Consider the following 27,919-nt stretch of genomic DNA (forward strand, 5'->3'; position numbering starts at 1 on the left):
TATATTATCGTACCTATAGCGGTGCATAGTATGGATGGTGTATATGAACATGCAGACAACATGGCGGTATATTATCATACCTATAGCGGTGCATAGTATGGATGGTGTATATGAACATGCAGACAACATGGCGGTATATTATCGTACCTATAGCGGTGCATAGTATGGATGGTGTATATGAACATGCAGACAACATGGCGGTATATTATCGTACCTATAGCGGTGCATAGTATGGATGGTGTATATGAACATGCAGACAACATGGCGGTATATTATCGTACCTATAGCGGTGCATAGTATGGATGGTGTATATGAACATGCAGACAACATGGCGGTATATTATCGTACCTATAGCAGTGCATGGTATGGTATGGATGGTGTATAAAAACATGCAGACAAGATGGCGGTATATTATCGTACCTATAGCGGTGCATAGTATGGATGGTGTATATAAACATGCAGACAAGATGGCGGTATATTATCGTACCTATAGTGGTGCATAGTATGGATGGTGTATATGAACATGCAGACAACATGGCGGTATATTATCGTACCTATAGCGGTGCACAGTATGGATGGTGTATATGAATATGCAGACAACATGGCGGTATATTATCGTACCTATAGCGGTGCATAGTATGGATGGTGTATATGAACATGCAGACAACATGGCGGTATATTATCGTACCTATAGCGGTGCATGGTATGGTATGGATGGTGTATAAAAACATGCAGACAAGATGGCGGTATATTATCGTACCTATAGCGGTGCATAGTATGGATGGTGTATATAAACATGCAGACAACATGGCGGTATATTATCGTACCTATAGTGGTGCATAGTATGGATGGTGTATATGAACATGCAGACAACATGGCGGTATATTATCGTACCTATAGCGGTGCACAGTATGGATGGTGTATATGAATATGCAGACAACATGGCGGTATATTATCGTACCTATAGCGGTGCATAGTATGGATGGTGTATATGAACATGCAGACAAGATGGCGGTATATTATCGTACCTATAGCGGTGCATAGTATGGATGGTGTATATGAACATGCAGACAACATGGCGGTATATTATCGTACCTATAGCGGTGCATAGTATGGATGGTGTATATGAACATGCAGACAACATGGCGGTATATTATCGTACCTATAGCGGTGCATAGTATGGATGGTGTATATGAACATGCAGACAACATGGCGGTATATTATCGTACCTATAGCGGTGCATAGTATGGATGGTGTATATGAACATGCAGACAACATGGCGGTATATTATCGTACCTATAGCGGTGCACGGTATGGTATGGATTGTGTATAAAAACATGCAGACAAGATGGCGGTATATTATCGTACCTATAGCGGTGCATAGTATGGATGGTGTATATAAACATGCAGACAAGATGGCGGTATATTATCGTACCTATAGTGGTGCATAGTATGGATGGTGTATATGAACATGCAGACAACATGGCGGTATATTATCGTACCTATAGCGGTGCACAGTATGGATGGTGTATATGAATATGCAGACAACATGGCGGTATATTATCGTACCTATAGCGGTGCATAGTATGGATGGTGTATATGAACATGCAGACAACATGGCGGTATATTATCGTACCTATAGCGGTGCATGGTATGGATGGTGTATATGAACATGCAGACAACATGGCGGTATATTATCGTACCTATAGCGGTGCATGGTATGGATGGTGTATATAAACATGCAGACAAGATGGCGGTATATTATCGTACCTATAGCGGTGCGTAGTATGGATGGTGTATATGAACATGCAGACAACATGGCGGTATATTATCGTACCTATAGCGGTGCATGGTATGGATGGTGTATATGAACATGCAGACAACATGGCGGTATATTATCGTACCTATAGCGGTGCATGGTATGGATGGTGTATATAAACATACAGACAACATGGCGGTATATTATCGTACCTATAGTGGTGCATAGTATGGATGGTGTATATGAACATGCAGACAACATGGCGGTATATTATCGTACCTATAGCGGTGCATAGTATGGATGGTGTATATAAACATGCAGACAACATGGCGGTATATTATCGTACCTATAGCGGTGCATAGTATGGATGGTGTATATGAACATGCAGACAACATGGCGGTATATTATCGTACCTATAGCGGTGCATAGTATGGATGGTGTATATGAACATGCAGACAACATGGCGGTATATTATCGTACCTATAGCGGTGCATGGTATGGATGGTGTCTAAGAACATGCAGACAACATGGCGGTATATTATCGTACCTATAGCGGTGCATAGTATGGATGGTGTATATAAACATGCAGACAACATGGCGGTATATTATCGTACCTATAGCGGTGCATGGTATGGATGGTGTATATGAACATGCAGACAACATGGCGGTATATTATCGCACCTATAGCGGTGCATGGTATGGATGGTGTATATGTACATGCAGACAACATGGCGGTATATTATCGTACCTATAGCGGTGCATGGTATGGATGGTGTATATGAACATGCAGACAACATGGCGGTATATTATCGCACCTATAGCGGTGCATGGTATGGATGGTGTATATGTACATGCAGACAACATGGTGGTATATTATCGTACCTATAGCGGTGCATGGTATGGATGGTGTATATGTACATGCAGACAACATGGTGGTATATTATCGTACCTATAGCGGTGCATAGTATGGATGGTGTATATAAACATGCAGACAACATGGCGGTATATTATCGTACCTATAGCGGTGCACAGTATGGATGGTGTATATGAACATGCAGACAACATGGCGGTATATTATCGTACCTATAGCGGTGCATGGTATGGATGGTGTATATGAACATGCAGACAACATGGCGGTATATTATCGTACCTATAGCGGTGCATGGTATGGATGGTGTATATGAACATGCAGACAACATGGCGGTATATTATCGTACCTATAGCGGTGCATGGTATGGATGGTGTATATGAACATGCAGACAACATGGCGGTATATTATCGTACCTATAGCGGTGCATAGTATGGATGGTGTATATGAACATGCAGACAACATGGCGGTATATTATCGTACCTATAGCGGTGCATAGTATGGATGGTGTATATGAACATGCAGACAATATGGCGGTATATTATCGTACCTATAGCGGTGCATGGTATGGATGGTGTATATAAACATGCAGACAAGATGGCGGTATATTATCGTACCTATAGCGGTGCATAGTATGGATGGTGTATATAAACATGCAGACAACATGGCGGTATATTATCGTACCTATAGCAGTGCATAGTATGGATGGTGTATATGAACATGCAGACAACATGGCGGTATATTATCGTACCTATAGCGGTGCATAGTATGGATGGTGTATATGAACATGCAGACAACATGGCGGTATATTATCGTACCTATAGCGGTGCATAGTATGGATGGTGTATATGAACATGCAGACAACATGGCCGTATATTATCGTACCTATAGCGGTGCATAGTATGGATGGTGTATATGAACATGCAGACAATATGGTGGTATATTATCGTACCTATAGCGGTGCATGGTATGGATGGTGTATATGAACATGCAGACAACATGGCGGTATATTATCGTACCTATAGCGGTGCATAGTATGGATGGTGTATATGAACATGCAGACAAGATGGCGGTATATTATCGTACCTATATCGGTGCATAGTATGGATGGTGTATATGAACATGCAGACAAGATGGCGGTATATTATCGTACCTATAGCGGTGCATGGTATGGATGGTGTATATGAACATGCAGACAACATGGTGGTATATTATCGTACCTATAGCGGTGCATAGTATGGATGGTGTATATGAACATGCAGACAAGATGGTGGTATATTATCGTACCTATAGCGGTGCATAGTATGGATGGTGTATATAAACATGCAGACAAGATGGCGGTATATTATCGTACCTATAGCGGTGCATAGTATGGATGGTGTATATAAACATGCAGACAACATGGCGGTATATTATCGTACCTATAGCAGTGCATAGTATGGATGGTGTATATGAACATGCAGACAACATGGCGGTATATTATCGTACCTATAGCGGTGCATAGTATGGATGGTGTATATAAACATGCAGAGAACATGGCGGTATATTATTATACCTATAGCGGTGCATAGTATGGATGGTGTATATAAACATGCAGACAACATGGCGGTATATTATCGTACCTATAGCGGTGCATAGTATGGATGGTGTATATGAACATGCAGACAACATGGCGGTATATTATCGTACCTATAGCGGTGCATAGTATGGATGGTGTATATGAACATGCAGACAACATGGCGGTATATTATCGTACCTATAGCGGTGCATAGTATGGATGGTGTATATGAACATGCAGACAACATGGCGGTATATTATCGTACCTATAGCGGTGCATAGTATGGATGGTGTATATGAACATGCAGACAACATGGCGGTATATTATCGTACCTATAGCGGTGCATAGTATGGATGGTGTATATGAACATGCAGACAACATGGCGGTATATTATCGTACCTATAGCGGTGCCTGGTCCTGGCTGTGCAGGGATATGGACTGTTGCAGCTTCTCTACTGTGGCAGCACTGAGAGATAGGAGACAAATCGTCAGTGATGTGAATGGCTTCTAGAGACATAAGTGAAACATGACAGGACTCGGCTCTGCACAGATGCACAATATGATCTAGAGAGCAATTACAATGCCACCTTGGGCCATGGAGCCAGTGTCAGTCACTCTCTTTGTCTTTCCTAGGCTTCTTCGTGCCGTCGTTGTATAGGTGCACTATAGGTGCATCAGTGACTGCCAGTCATACTGAGATAACACAGGAGGACATACAATACAAGAGGGCTGTATCCAGCACCAGATCGGAAGAAAATCATTGTAAAAACAACCATTTATTGAAAAGTTTTTAAAACTGACGCACTTCAGACTCTGCGCTCTTAATCCTAGTATGGCGTAGTTCTCAAGCGCTAGGTCGTGGTTAAATAATGGAGGTATAGGATATGATGTAGACAGATCATTAGTTCTCTGAACTGAATATATAGACATTTGTTTCTCCAATCAATTATTTATTTAGTTAATATCCATTAAATCAGTTCCACCATGCATGCCATCTGGTTCTCTGATCTTTAATGTGAGGAGCCATGACGCCTCTATGTTTTCTACTACGTGATCCATCGCCTCCTCTCTTGGGTGGAGGAACTTTCTCAGACGCATTAACCCCGAGGCTTCTGACATCACCATTGTGCTGATGTGGAGAGGCACCGGATACCCTATACCTTCATTATTTCCCCCCACCTAGCTCTGGAGAGCTAGAACATACTAGGAGAACACATGGTGTGAAGCGCGGCAGTCGTGCATGCCTCGGAGAAATGCTTTTTTTATTAGATGAATTCTTTGTAACATTTTTTTCAATAAATGGTTTTTACAATGATTTTCTTCGGCCTGGTGCTGGGTGCACCCCTCTTGTAGCCATTTTGCCCTGCTGGGGGGAGTATGCACAATCAGCAGGGGAGCTGGATTAACCTCTTCTTTCCTCTCTAGGAGGACATACAATGTGGAGGCCATGGCTTCCCGCTCATCGGTACAAGCCGTGTCCGCTGCTCCACCAGATCCAGACCGCAGATAACATTCGCTCTATGGATCCAAGGCTGACCAGCCCAGATACTGAAGCATTAATGGCAGCAATTCCCTGTATACAGACATATCTTAGGGAACTGCTATTCATGCAATTCCCCAGTATAAGGTGCACCACTATTAAACCAATACCACAGCACTTACTCTTCTCTTTTCCATGAACAGAGTTAAAAAATCATCTATTTCTGTTTTTCCCTCAAGGAAATTTTGGGCAAAATTGTCAGAGTCCTCTTCAGCTTGGTGGGCAGCGACTTTTAACCTGGCCTGTAGTGCGCTGAGACTGCAGCTCTGCGAGGGGGGAAGGAGCAGGACGTTACACCTCATCCCATATGGCACAGGGACTCACCTATTTTACTAGCGGCAGTAGGTTTCCCCAGCAAATGGGGCTCATTTACAGATCGTCCATTGCAGCCAATCATAATGCAGCTTTCATTCCTCAAACTGTTCCTAAAAAATGAAAGCCAAGCTCTGGTTGGCTGCTGTGAAAGCATCTGGTCATGTACCATTCACATGCTATAACCTCACAGTACTAATCATCAGGATTAAATACAAGTCTGGACAATTGGACCTATCGTCTGTCTAGTAGAAAAGATCAGCTGATATAAAAATGTGTATTATATGGAAAACTGGGCGAGATGATGCTGAAAACATTGTATAGGACTATAGTGGCAATCTGGGAACATGTAGCGACTAGTGATGAGCGAGCGTGCTCGTTTAACCCTTTAAACGAGCACACTCGGGTACTCGCTGAGTAGTTTCGTCGTGTTCAGCATTTCCGTTGCAGCCGGAGCGGCTGCATCTATCGCGGCTGTTACACAGCTGTGACACATGCAGGGATTGCCTGTTTGTTAGCCAGTCTCTGCATGTGTCACAGCTGCTGCGGCTGCAACCGATATGCACAGCACGCTGAAACTACTTGGCGAGTACCCGAGCGTGCTCGTTTAAAGGGTTAAACGAGCACGCTCGCTCATCACTAGTAGCGACATCATACATATAGTAATATTTCAATATTCAGCCAATTCTTGCATGGCCCCCTTACAGTGCACGCCGTCCATATCCCCCCGCACTGTAAACCTTTCAGAATGTTCCCTTTGTTCTACTGAACAATAATGTCATTTGTGGCTTCAGCGGCTTTCTGCAGATTAGAAGTCCAGTTTCCACAGGACACATAAAGGGCTTTTATTACCCTTTAACTTATCAAAGAGATCTACTGACAGCACAGTTCTGCAATTAAAGGGAATGTGTCATCAGAAAATGACCAGGACTTTATGTTAAAGGTAACCTGTCAGCTCCCCCGAGATCACAAACCGTCACCATGTATTTATTTCTCACTTTATACCCGTCCTAACAAACCCCTTTTAGTGGCTTTCTGATTTCTGCATTTGGCGAAAATCTATTTTATAATTGTGGTGGCAATTTGCTAATTAGAGGGTGACTAGTGGTGGGGCGCGTTGCAATGCCCCCACAAATATTCACCTACTTATTATCACGGCCGCAGTTATAAAAATGTTAGAAATCAGTAAGCCACTATTAATGGGCTCTTTACACAGGGTACAAAAAGATGAATAAATACATGGTGGCGCTTCGGGAGGCATGAGAAAGCTGACAGCTTCTCTTTACATGTTATTTTTAACTACTGAGTTTTTTTTCGATTTTCCATAACACAATCTAGATAAAAAAAAAATGCAAACTGGCCATTAATCCTAATACTAGACTCAAACGTCTTATTCTGTTCACAAGGCTTTGCATCAGTCTCATGATGATCACAGACAGGATAATAATGAAAGGTAACAATCAATATACAATAGAATCCACCATTCACAAGAGGTGATATCACTGTCCCGCAGGCGCCATCTCCTCTAGCCCCGTATCCGCCACATTACCTCGCTCAGCTCATGCTGTCTTTGCTGGTTTTCATTTGAGTCAGAAGCTCATACTGGAAGAGAAGAAAAACACAAGGAAATGAGGATGAATTCACGCCTGCCGCATTTGCTGCAGCTTTTACGGCCAGATCAGAGCAGGTTTATAAGGTAAGTGGATGAGACTTTACAAATCTCATCCGCAAACTGTAAAGATTGTCCATATAGAAAAATGAGAACGCCAAAGATGTTCCAAATCCCGGCATGTCATTGTGGGGTGAAAATACAGCAGATTATCAATGTGAATTTCACCAACTTCAATATAGCAAGGGTGAGATCGTCAGAATTCCTCAGCACAATCCACAAATGAACCAAACCTACCGTAAAGACTGCGCCTGCCATGTCAGCCCCATCCACAGTGGCTTACCTTATCTAATAATGCTTGTCGCTTTGACTCCAGAATTGGCTCAATTTGAAGATTCTTTTCTGGATTAAAAAAATGAAAAAAAATTCTATATTAATATACACATACAGAGGATGAAATAAGTATTGAACATGTCACCAATTGTCTAAGTAAATATATTACTAAAGGTGCTATTGACATGAAATTCTCACCAGATGTCGGTAACAACCCATCCAGTCCACACAGGCAAAGAAATCAAATCATAGATGTCCATGAATTATGTGTAATAATGAGAAATGACACAGGAAAAAGGTACTGAACACATGAAGAGAGAGAGAGGCAAAAAGCCATGGAAAGTCATGACACCAGCTGAAATCTATCAGTAATTAGAAACCCATCCTGCCACTTAGTGAAAAATAATATTAGGTGGTTCAACTGATGGCCTATAAAAAGGTGTCTCGTTAGCAAGATGCCACACAAGAAACATCTCATGATGGGTAAATCCAGTGAGCGGCCTCAAGACCTCCGCAACCTAATTGTTGCAAAACATACTGACGGTATTGGTTACAGAAGAATTTCTAAATTACTGAAGGCTCCAGTGAGCACTGCTGGGGCCATAATCCAGAAATGTAAAGAACATAATTTCATAATAAACCGGCCACGACCAGGTGCTCCCCGCAAGATTTCAAACAGAGGAGTGAAGTTAATTATCAAAAGAGTTGTCCATGACCAAGGACCACCTGTGGAGAGTTACAGAAAGACCAGGAATCAGCAATTGTTTCAAAGAAAACTATAAGTGATGCACTCAACCTCCATGGTCTGTATGCACGCTTAGCACGCAAGACTCCATTGCTGAACAAAAAGCATGTTGACGCGTGTTTAACGTTTGCTCAACAATATTTAGACAAGCCTGTGAAATACTGGGAGGATAGAGTCTGGTCAGATGAGACCAAAATTGAGCTCTTTGGATGTCATAATACACACCATGTTTGGAGGCCAAAAGACACTGCATATCACCCCCAAAACACCATACTAACAGTGAAGTTTGGAGGTGGGAACATCATGGAATGTGGCTGTTTTTCAGCATACGGCAATCTTCATATTAATGAAGGAAGGAGGAATGGATAAATGTACGAGACATTCTTGATAAAAATCGGCTGCAATCTACCAGGATGATGATGAAACAAGGGTGGACATTTCAGCAAGACAATGATCCCAAACACACAGCCAAGGAAACGCTCAATTGTTTTCAGAGAGAGATAATTAAAGCTGCTAAAATGGCCCACCCAATCACCTGACCTGAATCCAACAGAATATTTATAGAAGGAACTGAAGCTCAGAGTTCATAGAAGGAGCCCAAGGGATCTTCAGGATTTGTAGCGTGTTTGTGTGGAAGAATGGGACAAAATCACACCTGAGCAATGCATGCGACTAGTTTCTCCATACAGGATGAATCTTGAAGCTGTCATCACCAACAAAGGCTTGTGTACGAAGTATTAAATACATTTCAGTAAGCATAGTCAATACTTTTTCCCCGTGTAATTTCTCATTATTACACATAACTTAATCTATGGACATCTATTGTTTGATTTCTTTGCCTATGTGGATTGGATGGTCTGTTACTGATATCTGGGGAGAATTTCATGCCTATAGCACCTTTAGTAACATAGTTACTTAGAAAATTGGTGAAGTGTGAGTATTTCACCCGCTGTGTATATCCAGTGGGGAAAATAAGTATTTGATACACTGCCGATATTGCAAGTTTTCCCACCTACAAAGAATGGAGAGGTCTGTATTTCTTTTTTTATCGCAGGTATACTTCAACTGTGAGAGACAGAAGAAGAATCCAGAAAATAACATTGTATGATTTTTACATAATTAATTAGCATTTTATTGATTGAAATAAGTATGTGATACAATAGAAAAACAGAACGTAATATTTGGTACAGAAACCTTTGTTTGCAATTACAGAGGTCAGAAGTTTCCTGTAGTTCTTGACCAAGTTTGCACACACCGCAGCAGGGACTTTGGCCCACTCCTCCATACAGATCTTCTCCAGATCTTTCAGGTTTCGGGGCTGTCGCTGGGCAACATTGGAGTTTCAGCTCCCTCTAAAGATTTTCTACTGGGTTCAGGTCTGGAGACTGGTTAGGCTACTCCAGGACCTTGAAATGCTTCTAGCAGAGACACTCCTTAGTTTCCTTGGCTATGTGTTTCGGGTCATTGTCATGGTGGAAGACCCAGGCACGTCCCATCTTCAATGCTCTTACTGAGGGATAGAAGTTGTTGGACAAAATCTCGCGATACATGACCCCATCCATCCTCCCTTCAATATGGTGCAGTCATCCTATCCCCTTTGCAGAAAAGCACCCCCAAAGTATGACATTTTCCTCACCATGCTTAACGGTTGGGACAGTGTTCTTGGGGTTGTACTCATCCTCCTTCTTGCTCACGGCGAGTGGAGTTGATACCAAAAAGTTCTATTTTGGTCTCATCTGACCACAAGACCTTCTCCCATGCCAGATGGTCATTGGCAAACTTGAAATGGGCCTGGAAGACCATTTCCGGTGACTACCTCTTGAAGCTCATCAAGAGAATGCCAAGAGTGTTCAAAGCAGTCATGAAAGCAAAAGGTGGCTACTTTGAAGAACCTAGAATATAAGACATATTTTCAGTTGTTTCGCACTTTTTTGTTAACTATATAATTCCACATGTGTTAATTCATAGTTTTGATGCCTTCAGTGTGAATGTACAATTTTCATAGTTATGAAAATACAGAAAAATCTTTAAATGAGAAGGTGTGTCCAAACTTTTGGTCTGTACTGTATATCTATCTATCTATATTTTTTTTCCCAAGAACCAGAAAAACTCTTCATTCCTCAAAACCGTATTCAACTACCATCCACCAAATCTTACTTACCAGCTCCTCGGTATTTTTCACCAGCTCCTCTTTACCAGATATAATCTGTTTTAGTTGTGGAAGATTTACAAACTGCTCCAGAAGAACATCCTCTTGCTCCATCATATCGGTGAGCTGTGACACGCTGAAGTCGAAAAAAAGAGAAACGTGCGTCCAAGACTTTCATGGAAATGTTACAACAGGGTACAGAGAAGCTAGTGTGCAGAATAAGCCCCCACAGACTTATCTATAGGGGTGGCCCTGGGGAATACTAGGATGGATGTCATTTTATCATTAGAACTAATATAGAATTCAGAATTTTTTTTTTGACAAATAAAAATTAAACTTTTTATTTTTTATTTTAGTTGTAAAAATACAAACCTCAAATCTGACAGCTCAGGAAACGTTTCAGGGAGATCAGGCATCTTATATGTAAAGCCGTTCACACCCATCTAAGAAATATATACAGGTACTGGTGAGAGACTACAGAAACAGAAATGTTCGGTGCCTAGGTTACCGGCCACTGCTGCAGTCTATCAGTGGTGGCCAGTCTCCTAGGCAAGGAAAGCAGTTTGCTATACAGCTTGCAAGTGCAGCTCTGAAGTTGGCCGGATCCCTGGATTCAGTACCTCTGTGCTCCTCCGACGCTGCAAAGTCAAAGCGGTCTCTGCCGACAGCAGAGGAAAGTGCATAGTTCAGACCAGCGGCGCGACCATGCCGCTGGTTGAAACTGTCCATCTTCAGGAGATCACTGACCCCAGCAAGGAGGTAGCCAGCAAGACAGAGGAGCAGTGTGCTCCTGATGAAACAAGATTAGACAAGCTCTTAAAGGGGTTTTCTGATCCGACATGACACTGACTGCAGACTTGTGAATTCTCACATAGTGTGCACTGCTGTCTGCAAGTACGCGCTATGCATACTCCCAGCCAGAATCCAACTACAGTTCAAGGCCTCGCACAATACACTTGCATTGAGCGCGCTGGAAACAGTGTAGCCAGATTGTGGCCGGAAGTACGCATATTGTAAATGTAGCACCCTGAGGATTCGGCTGCTACAGGGGTATTGCACCTCAACCCAGAGGTGTGATATTCCACTCCCGGGTAAGGATGGAGTGTGGGACTGAGCTCAGTTAGCTGCATGCACTACATACATCCCATTTCCGGGAAACAGACCGATGGTACTCCCACTAGAGAAATGTGCAGGTACGACAGTGTCTGTTCCTGGCTGGAGTGGGAGGGGGGTGGAACATCCCAGTAGTGTAGGGGCAGATAGGGGGAGCAGTCTGGGTAAAGTTAGGAGCTCATTGGGTGCTGGTCACCTGAGCTCACACATAGAGGGAGTATATAAGGTGGGAACCATCTTAGATCAGGGTCTTTGCAGAGGAGTCTTTTGTAGAAGGCTGGTCAGTCAGTCAGTCTGCCAGTCTTTGCAGAGGAAGAGAGCAGAGGAGCAGAGCAGCCCCAGGCCAAGAGAGAGGAGAAAGAAGGACCCAGAGGGGGAGAAAGAAGGAACTCTGAGAACCCAAACTAAACCACAGGGTGAAGAGTTGGCAACAGGGTACCGGATCCCAAGCTGGTGGAGGCTACAGCACACCTCAGCCAGAGACCGGAGGTCGTGGGCAGCATCTGCCACGACCACTCACCATATCCGCCCGGAAGGCAGACCACGAATAGGGTCAGGGAACCCAGAGACAAGGGTTTACCACCAAAAGGCCCGAGGGAGCCGGACATAGGTGGATCCCTGGTGGGGACGGCCAGAGACGAGGACAGGACAGAAAGGGAGCTCAGAACCACGCTCCAGAACTACTTGGGGGTTGGCCGAGTCCAGGACCTGGTGGACGCAGCACGGCTCGGGTGGTCACTCAAGGCCGGAGTGACCGGAACATCTGCAGTAAGTAAAAACCCTGAACTGCACAACCCGACTCTGTCTCTGATTACCATCCTCCCTGCACCTCCACAACCACCATCCTCTGCACCTGACCCCCTGAGGCTATACCCCTCCCGTTGGGGGTTATACTACCTAAGCTGCACCAACACCATCAGCCTCAGCGGACCCTGCTGCAGCGGCGGCCGTAGTGACCGCAATACAACGGGTGGCGTAGTCGACATAAAGAACTTTAGTAACATCAGTAAGGACTGCCACACACTGAGCTTGACACCCTGGGCACGGACCGGGTCACAGCCACTCGGAGACTACAACCCCCATCTGATCCGGCTCCGGGTATTCCCCTAAAGAATATGGCCCAGGGGGTGCATCATATACTTGTGGCCACCTGACCGCCTTTCCCGGTGTGGACACCACAGAATCCTCACTGTGTGCAGTGTGCTCTATGTGAGGATTCACAAGTCTGCAGTCATACACAGTGACTGCAGACTTGTCGTTTTAGACTAGACAACCCCTTTACAGAAACATCTTCCCTGCCCACCTATTAAAGTTTAATTGACATTTTTTGGCTTTTTCTGATCACGGCTGCGCACTTACTTCAGACGTGGGGACAACCACCGGCAGATCTGTAATTAGGCCGTATGCGGGGGCGGCAGTTTTGGCAGAGTTGTATGTGGAAGGAACAGGTTCAGATACTGGCACTGATCTATTGTTATCTTGTGTAGGGAAAGGTGGAAACAAAGAAAAGCCAGAAAGAGGGTGCGGAGGCCTCCCTGCGGGATTGCTGTACAGGCGGAAAGACAAGAAAGGGTTTCCCTCATTAGATTAGTATTCTCCCAAGCACCATCGTAATGAAATAGGACATACAATATCTGTAGGTAGATGCTGTGTCGCCAACATGCCAGCAGATAGATCAGCCTATTATGTGCTGTAATTCTGCAGCTCTGAACATACTGTGTACGGACAGATACACACTATTAACACACAGTTACCCTGCAATCCTATTAGTATACCAGAGATGTTAATCTGCAGATAAGGTTACTGACAGGCTTCATGAGGACACAATGTAGCCCGTACTCCACATGGGCTGCCAGATGATCACCTCTCCTCTACTGCTAGTGTAGCCGCCATGCAAGGTGCACAATGGGAGAGAACTGTCCGGGCCCTGCTTACCGGCAGCAGCAACATACAGCACATCCACGGACAGAAAATGTACAAGAGAAGTAAGAGGAGCCGTCTGGATGGTATATAGCACACTGTAATGCTGGGTTTAGTCATTATACCCATTCTGCCCATCAGCAGCATCATATCCATAGGCAGTCACTTCTGGAGATGTTTAGACAGGCGAGCCGCACTTCTGTCCGCACAGAACGATGGTTAATATGATAGAATCTCAGCAGCACACGATCTGATCACACAGGGCAATGATGTGCTGCCAATAACGCTACAGCTTAAGCAGTCTTGAAAATGACCGCCCCATCGCACCAGCTTTGTGCTCCAAGTCTCTTCTATTCACCGCCACAGATTTCTGATAAATTTACATCACTGTGACTCCAACTTGTCACTACAACTGAAGACTTCTTTGGTCTCTGAAGTGTAAATGATTGTGAACACACCGCCATTTCCACAGCTCCCATAGCGTTAGCCTATGTTCACATGTCCAGTAATCATCAGTTAGGATGGATCCAGCAGCGATCCATTCACACACAAAAAAAAAAATTGACACAACTTTTTTGTCCACCTGAAAAGAAACTAATTTCAACTCGGTCCATTTTCTTAACACTGACGTCTATGGAAAACGGATCCGTTTATTAGCCATCTGTTTTCTTCCTTTTGAAACTGATCCAGTAAATAGAACAATTAACCTGTTGCAAAATGAAAAAAAAAATGGATGGCTAATTAACAATCAGTTTTCCATAGGGTTCAATGTTACAAAATGGATCAAATTGAAATAAGTTGTTTTTTTTTGCCACATAAAAAAAAGTTGGGCCTGCACAACTGTTCTGTTATCAGATTGCTGCTGGATACAGACTATGTTCACACATCCAATAATCATGTTAGAACGCTCTAATGGATGATTACTGACGTGTGAACATAGTCTCATGTGCAGCGGCATCATGCAGAGTTTCCCCGACACACCGTGTCTGCAAATTGAGAATCTGGTTTGGCTTTTATCACAAGTCATATAGCAAGGCTCGTTAAAGGGTCGATATTGACTTTTAGGATTACTTCCAAAAGGTGGCGCTAAAGTTCTAATCCTCTTCCTCTCTGAAGAGACAATTTGCATATTTAATTGCCCAGAGGAGCATGCACGGCTTATATGTAGCACCCTGAGGATTCGGCTGCTACAGGGGTATTGCACCTCAGCCAGAGGTGTGATATTCCACTCCCGGGTAAGGATGGAGTGTGGAACTGAGCTCAGTTAGCTGCATGCACTACACACATCCCATTTCCGGAGGGCAGACCAACGGTACTCCCACTTAGAAATGTGCAGGTACGATCGAGTCTGTCCTTGGCTGGAGTGGGAGGGGGGTGGACCATCCCAGTAGTGTAGGGGCAGATAGGGGGAGCAGTCTGGGTAGTGCTAGGAGCTCATTGGGTGCTGGTCACCTGAGCTCACACATAGAGGGAGTATAAAAGGTGGGAACCATCTAAGATCAGGGTCAGTCAGTCAGTCAGCCACAGTCAGTCAGTCAGTCTGTGAGAAGTAAGTCTTTGCAGAGCAGTGGAAGAAAGCAGAGGAGCAGAGCAGCCCCAGGCCCAGAGTGAGAGAGGAGAGAACGAAAGACCCAGAGGGGGAGAAAGAAGGAACTCTGAGAGCCCAAATACAACCACAGGGTGAAGAGTTGGCAACAGGGTACCGGATCCCAAACTGGTGGGGGCTACAGCATACCTCAGCCAGAGACCGGAGGCCGTGGGCAGTATCTGCCACGGCCACCCACCATATCCACCCGGAAGGCAGACCACGCGAAGGGTCAGGGAACCCAGAGTCAAGGGTTTTACCAACAGAAGGCCCGAGGGAGCCGGACATAGGTGGATCCCTGGTGGGGAAGGCCAGAGACGAGGACAGGACAGAACGGGAGCTCAGAACCACGCTCCAGAACTACTTGGGGGTTGGCCGAGTCCAGGACCTGGTGGACGCAGCACGGCTCGGGTGGTCACTCAAGGCCGGAGTGACCGGAACATCTGCAGTAAGTAAAGAACCCTGAACTGCACAACCCGACTCTGACTCTCATTACCATCATCCCTGCACCTCCACAACCACCATCCTCTGCACCTGACCCCCCTGGGGCTATACCCCTCCCGTTGGGGGTTATACTACCTAAGCTGCACAAACACCATCAGCCTCAGCGGACCCTGCTGCAGCGGCGGCCGTAGTGACCGCAATTCAACGGGTGGCGTAGTCGACATAAAGAACTTTAGTAACATCAGTAAGGACTGCCACACACTGAGCTTGACACCCTGGGCACGGACCGGGTCACAGCCACTCGGAGACTACAACCCCCATCTGATCCGGCTCCGGGTATCCCCAACAACACTGGCCCAGGGGGCGCGTCATATACGTCTCCTCACTCTGACATGCCAGGCTTGGCTTGGCATTCTCCACAAGGAGAAACGCTAGCCCTTAGACCCCAACCACTCGGTACAAAACTCTCATCAGTGGTGTACAGTGGGTATTCCCATCAAACAATATGGAAAGGAGGGGACCCATAATTTGTAAAGTCTGAATTTTGATAATGTTAAAAGTCTAAAGGAGAGAAAAAGAAAAGTTCAGGTACAAGTTAAGGTACAACTCTACAAAGAAACCTGCAGTCAAAATTAGAACTTACTGTCATTTGCTACATGGAACCACAAATTCAGCCGCAATGTGAGGGTAAACAATCGTTCAGATGAGCAGAAATAAGTGCTAAAAGCGGATGTGCCATCTTATCAAGTAGAAGTGCACCGCTCCCCAGCCTCCTCGCTTCCCGATTTATGGGGAGCAGTGCGCTCCTGCTTGATTGACAGCTTGGTGCAGCGGCATGTGTTGTGCGGCTTGTCCGAACTATGCGCTCTCTGGTGCTGCAAGCAGAGATCATTTTGCCTTTGCAGCATCTGGGAAGCAGCGGCACTGAAGCCGGCAGTGCGCTCCAGCCATCCAGCCAGCTTCGGGCAGTGCTTACAAGCTCTACTGGGAAGGACTTGTATTTTGCCACCGCAGAAGCAGAAAAGAATAAAATTAAATATACTTCCATTGTTGAGAATGGAAAGGATTTTTAGTAACAAGTAAATTACTAAATTGCTTGATTTTACAAGAATTTTGCAATTTCACCACTTTAAGAATATTGGAATAACCCTTTAAACTTAGATGATATTCCACCATAACAATGGAAGGATCTGAGATCTCAGGACAATATAATTACTTACTAGGGGAAAGAGCCAGAGGTTGGGGCCAGGGTTGGAGGGCTTTTCCAAAACTCTTCTAGTAAATTCTGGACTATTTTCCCAAGATCTGAGTGCATAGTAAACTAAAAAAGGAGAAAATTGTTAAGATGTTAACAGCTGTAAACTCTCATCAGAAAGAATCATGTGGCTAATGCCATAATAACACCTAACATGATCAGAGATTCCTGGCTTTACACTGTGTTCCAAATTATTATGCAAATAATATTTTCTCAGATTTTCCCAAATTACCTATATGAATTGCAGTCATTGTAATTTTCCAGTCAAATAACTATTAGAGTACAATTGAAAGGTTTTTGTACAAACTGCCTATGATAACAGTATATTTAAAAAAAAATAAAAAACTCAAACTGCACTCAAAATGCATGTTCCAAATTATTATGCACAGCAGAGTTTTCAACCTTTTCATTTTAATAAAGAACAAAAAAAATGTCTTTTTTGAAATTATAAGCATTAGCAGGTTATTACAAACTGAAATCAAACAGTTTTCAACTCAAAACTTTATTCTAGGTGATGTTACATTTGCACATAGGACCGCTTGTTTGAAAGGAGCTTCTGAACTCTCTCGTCCATTGAATTTGTCAGGTTTTGGATGGTTTCTGCTTCAATTGTTTTGCATGAGGACAGAATACCCTCCCAGAGCTGTTGCTTAGATGTGAACTGCCTCCCGCCATCATAGACACTCCTTTTGATGATGCTCCAGAGGTTCTCAATGGGGTTGAGGTCAGGGGAGCATGGGGGTCACACCATAAGTTTGTCCCCTTTTATGCCCATAGCAGCCAGAGATGCAGATGTGTTATGTGCAGCATGAGACGGGGCATTATCATGCATGAAATGATCTCGATGGTCCAGATGGATGGAGTGGAGGATGGCTGGTTGATGGACACCCCATGCAAACACGGCTACGGCGCCAACAAGGAGGAGGTGGAGTAATGTCTTGGGCTGGAATCATGGGGAGAGGGATTGTCGGCCCTTTTAGGATCCCTGAAGGGGTAAAGATGAACTCCATAATGTATGTTGAGTTTCTCAAACAGCACTTCCTTCCATGGTTCAAGAAGAAGAACCGTGCATTCCGCAGCAAGATCATTTTCATGCATGATAATGCCCCATCTCATGCTGCACATAACACATCTGCATCTCTGGCTGCTATGGGCATAAAAGGGGACAAACTTATGGTGTGGCCCCCATGCTCCCCTGACCTCAACCCCATTGAGAACCTGGAGCATCATCAAAAGGAGCGTCTATGATGGCGGGAGGCAGCTCACATCTAAGCAACAGCTCTGGGAGGGTATTCTGTCCTCATGCAAAACAATTGAAGCAGAAACCATCCAAAACCTGACAAATTCAATGGACGAGAGAGTTCAGAAGCTCCTTTCGAACAAGCGGTCCTATGTGAAAATGTAACATCACCTAGAATAAAGTTTTGAGTTGAAAACTGTTTGATTTCAGTTTGTAATAACCTGCTAATGCTTATAATTTCAAGAAAGACCATTTTTTTGTTCTTTATTAAAATGAAAAGGTTGAAAACTCTGCTGTGCATAATAATTTGGAACATGCATTTTGAGTGCAGTTTGAGTTTTTTTATTTTTTTTTAAATATACTGTTATCATAGGCAGTTTGTACAAAAACCTTTCAATTGTACTCTAATAGTTATTTGACTGGAAAATTACAATGACTGCAATTCATATAGGTAATTTGGGAAAATCTGAGAAAATATTATTTGCATAATAATTTGGAACACAGTGTATACAGACCACAAAGTATGGCAGTATCAGCGATCAAGCAGACAAGGGCTGGAGAGAGAGAGAGCAGGAGAGACGCTAGAAAGACGCTCGAGAGAGAGAGAGAGCAGGAGAGACGCTCGAGAGAGTGAGAGCAGGAGAGACGCTAGAAAGACGCTCAAGAGAGAGAGAGCAGGAGAGACGCTCGAGAGAGAGAGAGCAGGAGAGACGCTAGAAAGACGCTCGAGAGAGAGAGAGCAGGAGAGACGCGCGAGAGAGAGAGCAGGAGAGACGCTCGAGAGAGAGAGCAGGAGAGACGCTCAAGATCAGGAGAGACGCTCGAGAGAGAGAGAGCAGGAGAGACGCTCGAGAGAGAGAGCAGGAGAGACGCTCAAGATCAGGAGAGATGCTCGAGAGAGAGAGAGCAGGAGAGACGCTCGAGAGAGAGAGAGAGCAGGAGAGACGCTCAAGATCAGGAGAGACGCTCGAGAGAGAGAGAGCAGGAGAGACGCTCGAGAAAGAGCAGGAGAGACGCTCGAGAGAGAGAGAGCAGGAGAGACGCTCGAGAGAGAGAGCAGGAGAGACGCTCGAGAGAGAGAGCAGGAGAGACGCTCGAGAGAGAGAGAGCAGGAGAGACGCTTGAGAGAGAGAGAGCAGGAGAGACGCTCGAGAGAGAGAGCAGGAAAGAAGCTTGAGAGAGAGAGAGCAGGAGAGACGCTCGAGAGAGAGAGAGCAGGAGAGACGCTCGAGAGAGAGAGAGCAGGAGAGACGCTCGAGAGAGAGATCAGGAGAGACGCTCGAGAGAGAGAGCAGGAGTGACGCTCGAGAGAGAGAGAGCAGGAGAGACGCTCGAGAGAGAGAGCAGGAGAGACGCTCGAGAGAGAGAGAGCAGGAGAGACGCTCGGGAGAGAGAGAGCAGGAGAGACGCTCGAGAGAGAGAGCAGGAGAGATGCTCGAGAGAGAGAGCAGGAGAGACGCTCGAGAGAGAGAGCAGGAGAGACGCTCGAGAGAGAGAGCGGGAGAGACGCTCGAGAGAGAGAGAGCAGGAGAGACGCTCGACAGAGAGCAGGACAGACGCTCGAGAGAGAGCAGGAGAGACGCTCGAGAGAGAGAGCAGGAGAGATGCTCGAGAGAGAGAGAGCAGGAGAGACGCTCGAGAGAGAGAGCAGGAGAGACGCTCGAGAGAGAGAGCAGGAGAGACGCTCGAGAGAGAGAGAGCAGGAGAGACGCTCGAGAGAGAGAGAGCAGGAGAGACGCCCGAGAGAGAGAGAGCAGGAGAGACGCTCGAGAGAGAGAGAGCAGGAGAGACGCTAGAGAGAGAGAGACGCTCGAGAGAGAGAGCAGGAGAGAAGCTCGAGAGAGAGAGCAGGAGAGAAGCTCGAGAGAGAGAGCAGGAGAGATGCTCAAGAGAGAGAGCAGGAGAGACTCTCGAGAGAGAGCAGGAGAGACGCTCGAGAGAGAGCAGGAGAGACGCTCGAGAGAGAGAGCAGGAGAGACGCTCGAGAGAGAGAGCAGGAGAGACGCTCGAGAGAGAGAGAGCAGGAGAGACGCTAGAGAGAGAGAGATGCTCGAGAGAGAGAGAACAGGAGAGAAGCTCGAGAGAGAGAGAGCAGGAGAGACGCTCGAGAGAGAGCAGGAGAGACGCTCGAGAGAGAGCAATAGAGACGCTCGAGAGAGAGAGCAGGAGAGACGCTCGAGAGAGAGAGCAGGAGAGACGTTCGAGAGAGAGAGAGCAGGAGAGACACTCGAGAGAGAGAGCAGGAGAGACGCTCGAGAGAGAGCAGGAGAGACGCTCGAGAGAGAGAGCAGGAGAGACGCTCGAGAGAGAGCAGGAGAGACGCTCGAGAGAAAGAGCAGGAGAGAAGCTAGAGAGAGAGAGCAGGAGAGACGCTCGAGAGAGAGAGCAGGAGAGATGCTCGAGAGAGAGAGCAGGAGAGATGCTCGAGAGAGAGAGCAGGAGAGACGCTCGAGAGAGAGCAGGAGAGACGCTCGAGAGAGAGAGCAGGAGACACGCTCGAGAGAGAGAGCAGGAGAGACGCTCGAGAGAGAGAGCAGGAGAGACGCTCGAGAGAGAGAGCAGGAGAGACGCTCGAGAGAGAGAGAGAGCAGGAGAGACGCTCGAGAGAGAGAGCAGGAGAGACGCTCGAGAGAGAGCAGGAGAGACGCTCGAGAGAGAGAGCAGGAGAGACGCTCGAGAGAGAGCAGGAGAGACGCTCGAGAGAAAGAGCAGGAGAGAAGCTAGAGAGAGAGAGCAGGAGAGACGCTCGAGAGAGAGAGCAGGAGAGATGCTCGAGAGAGAGAGCAGGAGAGACGCTCGAGAGAGAAAGAGCAGGAGAGACGCTCGAGAGAGCAGGAGAGACGCTCGATAGAAAGCAGGAGCAACTGTCAATCACTTCATCACTATATGACTCAGTAATGATACCTATAGCATATTACTCAGGGTGACAACATGGCAGCTCACAGAGTTACTTTCATGATCTAGATTTGCTAAATTGGAGACATATCATGATACAGAGCCCATGTCCATGACTTATGTCAGCTCCAAAGTGAAATATGTATTGAAAAAAGAAAAAAAAAATTATATATATACACACACATATACATACACTGCTCAAAAACATAAAGGGAACACTCAAATAACACATCCTAGATCTGAATGAATGAAATATTCTCATTGAATACTTTGTTCTGTACAAAGCTGAATGTGCTGACAACAAAATCACATAAAAATCATCAATGGAAATCAAATTTATTAACTAATGGAGGCCTGGATTTGGAGCCACCCCCAAAATTAAAGTGGTAAAACACACTACAGGCTGATCCAACTTTGATGTAATGTCCTTAAAACAAGTCAAAATGAGGTTCAGTATTGTGTGTGGCCTCCACGTGCCTGTATGACCTCCCTACAACGCCTGGGCATGCTCCTGATGAGGTTGCGGATGGTCTCCTGTGCGATCTCCTCCCAGACCTGGACTAAAGCATCCGCCAACTCCTGGACAGTCTGTGGTGCAACGTGACGTTGGTGGATGGAGCGAGACATGATGTCCCAGATGTGCTCAATCGGATTCAGGTCTGGGGAACGGGCGGGACAGTCCATAGCTTCAATGCCTTCATCTTGCAGGAACTGCTGACACACTCCAGCCACATGAGGTCTGGCATTGTCCTGCATTAGGAGGAACCCAGGGCAAACCTCACCAGCATATGGTCTCCCAAGGGGTCTGAGGATCTCATCTCGGTACCTAATGGCAGTCAGGCTACCTCTGGCGAGCACATGGAGGGCTGTGCGGCCCTCCAAAGAAATGCCACTCCACACCATTACTGACCCACTGCCTAACCGGTCATGCTGAAGGATGTTGCAGGCAGCAGATCGCTCTCCGCGGCGTCTCCAGACTCTGTCATGTCTGTCACATGTGCTCAGTGTGAACCAGCTTTCATCTGTGAAGAGCACAGGGTGCCAGTGGCGACTTTGCCAATCCTGGTGTTCTGTGGCAAATGCCAAGCGTCCTGCACAATGTTGGGATGTGATCACAACCCCCATCTGTGGACGTCGGGCCTTCATACCACCCTCATGGAGTCGGTTTCTAACCGTTTGTGTAGACACATGAACATTTGTGGCCTGCTGGAGGTCATTTTGCAGGGCTCTGTCAGTGCTCCCCCTGTTCCTCCTTGCACAAAGGCTGAGGTAGCGGTCCTGCTGCTGGGTTGTTGCCCTCCTACGGCCCCCTCCTTGTCTCCTGGTGTACTGGCCTGTCTCCTGGTAGCACCTCCAGCCTCTGGACACTACGCTGACAGACACAGCAAACCTTCTTGCCACAGCTCGCACTGATGTGCCATCCTGGATGAGCTGCACTACCTGAGCAACTTCTGTGGGTTGTAGAGTCTGTCTCATGCTACCACGAGTGTGAAAGCATAACCAACATTCAAAAGTGACCAAAACATCTGCCAGAAAGCATTGGTACTGAGATGTGGTCTGTGGTCCCCACCTGCAGAATCAATCCTTTGAGGGTGTCTTGATAATTGCCAATAATTTCCATCTATTGTCTATTCCATTTGCACAACAGCATGTGAAATTGATTGTCAATCAGTGTTGTTTCCTAAGTGGACAGTTTGATCTACTTGGAGTTATATTCTGTTGTTTAAGTGTTCCCTTTATTTTTTTGAGCAGTGTATATATACAGTACAGACCAAAAGGTGGACACACCTTCTCATTTAAAGATTTATCTGTATTTTCATGACTAAGAAAATTGTACATTCACACTGAAGGCATCAAAACTATGAATTAACACATGTGGAATTATATACTTAACAAAAAAGTGTGAAACAACTGAAAATATGTCTTATATTCTAGGTTCTTCAAAGTAGCCACCTTTTGCTTTGATGGCTGCTTTGCACACTCTTGGCATTCTCTTGATGAGCTTCAAGAGGTAGTCGCCGGAAATGGCTTTCACTTCACACGTGTGCCCAGTCAGGTTTAATAAGTGGGATTTCTTGCCTTATAAATGGGGTTGGGACCATCAGTTGTGTTGTGCAGAAGTCTGGTGGATACACAGCTGATAGTCCTACTGAATAGACTGTTAGAATTTGTATTATGGCAAGAAAAAAGCAGCTAAGTAAAGAAAAACGAGTGGCCATCATTACTTTAAGAAATGAAGGTCAGTCAGTCCGAAAAATTGTGAAAACTTTGAAAGTGTCCCCAAGTGCAGTTGCAAAAACCATCAAGCGCTACAAAGAAACTGTCTCACATGAGGACTGCCCCAGGAAAGGAAGACCAAGAGTCACCTCTGCTTCTGAGGATAAGTTTATCCAAGTCACCAGCCTCAGAAATCGCAGGTTAACAGCAGCTCAGATTAGAGACCAGGTCAATGCCACACAGAGTTCTAGCAGCAGAAACATCTCTTCAACAACTGTTAAGAGGAGACTTTGTGCAGCAGGCCTTCATGGTAAAATAGCTGCTAGGAAACCACTGCTAAGGACAGGCAACAAGCAGAAGAGACTTGTTTGGGCTAAAGAACACAAGGAATGGACAGTAGACCAGTGGAAATCTGTGCTTTGGTCTGATGAGTCCAAATTTGAGATCTTTGGTTCCAACCACCATGTCTTTGTGCGACGCAGAAAAGGTGAACGGATGGACTCTACATGCCTGGTTCACACAGTGAAGCATGGAGGAGGAGGAGTGATGGTGTGGGGGTGCTTTGCTGGTGACACTGTTGGAGATTTATTCAAAATTGAAGGCATACTGAACCAGCATGACTACCACAGCATCTTGCAGCGGCATGCTATTCCATCCGGTTTGCGTTTAGTTGGACTATCATTTATTTTTCAAAAGGACAATGACCCCAAACACAACTCCAGTCTGTGTAAGGGCTATTTGACCAAGAAGGAGAGTGATGGGGTGCTACGCCAGATGACCTGGCCTCCACAGTCACCAGACCTGAACCCAATCGAGATGGTTTGGGGTGAGCTGGACCGCCGAGTGAAGGCAAAAGGGCCAACAAGTGCTAAGCATCTCCGGGAACTCCTTCAAGATTGTTGGAAGACCATTACCGGTGACTACCACTTGAAGCGCATCAAGAGAATGCCAGGAGTGTGCAAAGCAGTCATCAAAGCAAAAAGTGGCTACTTTGAAGAACCTAGAATATAAGACATATTTTCAGTTGTTTCACACTTTTTGTTAAGTATATAATTCCACATGTGTTAATTCATAGTTTTGATGCCTTCAGTGTGAATGTACAATTTTCATAGTCATGAAAATACATAAAAAGTCTTTAAATGAGAAGGTGTGTCCAAACTTTTGGTCTGTACTGTACATACACACACACACACACACATATATATATATACATACACGCACGCAGTAGGGAAAATAAGTATTTGATACACTGCCGATTTTGCAAGTTTTCCCACCTACAAAGAATGGAGAGGTCTGTCATTTTTATCATAGGTACACTTCAACTGTGAGAGACAGAATCTAAAAATAAAATCCAAAAAAAAATCACATTTGATGATTTTTAAATAATTAAATCGCATTTCATTGCATGAAATAAGTATTTGATCACCTACCAACCAGCAAGAAATCTGGCTCTCACAGACCTGTTAGTTTTTCTTTCAGAAGCCCTCCTACTCTGCACTCCTCACCTGTATTTATTGTACCTGTTTGAACTCGTTACCTGTATAAAAGACACCTGTCCACACACTCAATCAATCACACTCCAACCTATCCACCATGGTTAAGACCAAAGAGCTATCTAAGGACACCAGGGACAAAATTGTAGACCTGCTCCAGGCTGGGATTGGCTACAGGACAATATGCAAGCAGCTTGGTGAGAAGGCAACAACTGTTGGCACAATTATTAGAAAACGGAAGAAACACAAGATGACTGTCAATCTTCCTCGGTCTGGGGCTCCATGCAAGATCTCGACCCGTGGGATAAGGATGATTCTGAGAAAGGTCAGGAATCAGCCCAGAACTACACAGGAGGACCTGGTCAATGACCTGAAGAGAGCCGAGACTACAGTCTCAAACATTACCATTAGTAACACACTATGCCGTCATGGATTAAACTCCTGCAGGTCCCCTGCTCACACCAGCACATGTCCAGGCCCGTTTGAAGTTCGCCAATGACCATCTGGGTGATCCAGAGGAGGCATGGGAGAGGGTCATGTGGTCAGATGAGACCAAAATAGGACTTTTTGGTATCAACTCCACTTGCCGTGTTTGGAGAAAGAAGAAGGATGAGTACAACCCCAAGAACACCGTCCCAACTGGGAAGCATGCTGGGTGAAACCTTATACTTTGGGGGTGCTTTTCTGCAAAGGGGACAGGACAACTGCACCCAGCAACAGTCCCGAAACTTGAAAGATCTGGAGAAGATCTGTATGGAGGAGTGGTCCAAAATTCCTGCTGCAGTGTCTGCAAACTTGGTCAAGAACTACAGGAAACGTCTGACCTCTGTAATTGCAAACAAAGGTTTCCGTACCAAATATTAAGATCTGTTTTTCTATTGTATCAAATAATTAATTTGCATAATTACATGAAATAAGTATATAAAAATTATAAAATGTTATTTTCTGTTTTTTATTTTTAGATTCTGTCTCTCACAGGTGAAGTGTACCTACGATAAAAATTACAGCCCTCTCCATTCTTTGTAGGTGGGAAAACTTGCAAAATCGTCAGTGTATCCAATACTTATTTTCCCCACTGTATATACTTTGTTACTAAAAAAGAAAAAACCCACCGGTCTTCTATGTGAACATAACAAAGACTATAACTAAAAATCTTATATATTAAAAAAAAAAACTAAAACAAGGTTGACCACATTTTCTTATGGTATTTTTATCTGAAACTTCCTTGGAAAATTCACTGGAAATATCAGAAATGTCTGAAGTGGGGACCTCAATGTAAGACCCCCACCCATTAGATGTAAGGGGGCTCCCAAACCTCACGTGTCGATGCCGCACAGCCATCTGCAGCCACATTTTACGTAGAGCACACGCAGAACCGGGTCATTAACACATACATTAATCCTTTCATTTCGTTCTCCTTTGCTGAAGATGTGTTTGACAAAGACCTCATCTACCAAAATAAAGAGGTGTATTCCCTATGAAGTAACAATACCGTGGCATCTCTTCTTCCCAGGTCCTCTGCGTTGTGCCAATCTTCTGGAAATGTGTGGATACATTGACAACTGGCCACTGCCAGGCCCCTGGTCGTAGTGATTATGCCTACTGTCCAAACTGATTAGACATGGACAAGGAGTAAGGTAACACCCCATTGTCAATTAGATGTAAGGCTATGTTCACACTAGGCGTTTTTTCACTACACATTACTTTCAATGGGTGAAATACACTGAAAGAAGTGACGTGCTCTATTCAGCAAAAAACAATGCAAATCACAAAATACTGATCATACAAAAACCAGGGTGTGAGCAGGAGGTTTCTGAAACCTCATAGACTTTGCTTGTACTGTAAAACACAGCTGAAAATTTGCATTAAAAAAACGCTGAAAAAAACGCAATGTGTGAACATAGCCTTCAAAGGCACTGCACAGTGGTCTGAAACACAAATTCTGCACATTTGTGATTTTATAGGGTTTATAAGATTACTAAAACAGATGTGTCAGGAGACCACACAGATCCACTTTATAAAAAAAAAAAACACCTCAGTCATTGAAAGGTTAAATTACAACATTCCTAAGTCCAGTGCTCAAAATCTCCCAAGTCTCCTTACATTATGTAGTAAAGGACAGGTGACATTGGGGCCTTGCTTGTCCACCAGGTGATGTCTTATCGGTGGAAAGACTGTGATGAGAGGTTTGTCTTGAGGAAATTGTGGCGGAAGTAAACTGCAATAAAAACAAAGTATTAGAGCAAGACGCGGGATACATGACTGCAGCCTACAGAAACGTGACAGGTCCGGGGAAAATACCCAACACCCTCATCTCATCTCAATGGAAAATCCATTTAGGTGGCACGTAGCGTAAGGCATAAAGGGACGTCAGCACCTTGACATATGATCGTAATGGTGTTATAAGAGATCTGATGAGTCCATCATGACAAATCTAGTGTGGAAAACATATGCAAATCCGTCTGGAAGTGCACTGGGGCGTATCCCTGCACTTAGACAGCTCCTTTCAAGTGCACGGACACGCCCCTCTGCACTCCCACACCAATCTGCAGACACTCCATTTCCTTTTGACTGGCACATCGGAGCTCTGCAAAAAAAAAAAAAGGATAATTTTTCTGGGGAGGGACAATCGACGATACTGTTCTACCACTACTTCCATATGTAAAAGGAAGCTGAGAGGACCCTATAAGCCTCCATATTGATTTAAAGTGATTTCTTATTAGTAGCAATTAAACAACTTGCATTAATACACATCATCTATAGTGACGTCATGAGCCGCCAAGCAACATCATTTAATGGCTCCAGTGCTACAAGACATGACTATGGATGACAAGTCATTGTAGGGTACCGATTACACGCGGTGGGGTCTATCAACAGCATGGGA

At 45.0% G+C, this 27,919-nt stretch overlaps 1 pseudogene; it reads right to left on the reverse strand.

Moving 5' to 3' along the window:
• Positions 1-4,584: 4,584 nt before the first annotated feature.
• Positions 4,585-27,919, reverse strand: part of LOC141192383 (vacuolar protein sorting-associated protein 37A-like) — a 30,388-nt pseudogene continuing 7,053 nt past the window's right edge.

This window comes from Phyllobates terribilis, unplaced genomic scaffold, assembly GCF_046119375.1.
Source record: "Phyllobates terribilis strain yellow unplaced genomic scaffold, ASM4611937v1 Scaffold_60__1_contigs__length_8166268, whole genome shotgun sequence".
Classification (NCBI taxonomy): domain Eukaryota; kingdom Metazoa; phylum Chordata; class Amphibia; order Anura; family Dendrobatidae; genus Phyllobates; species Phyllobates terribilis.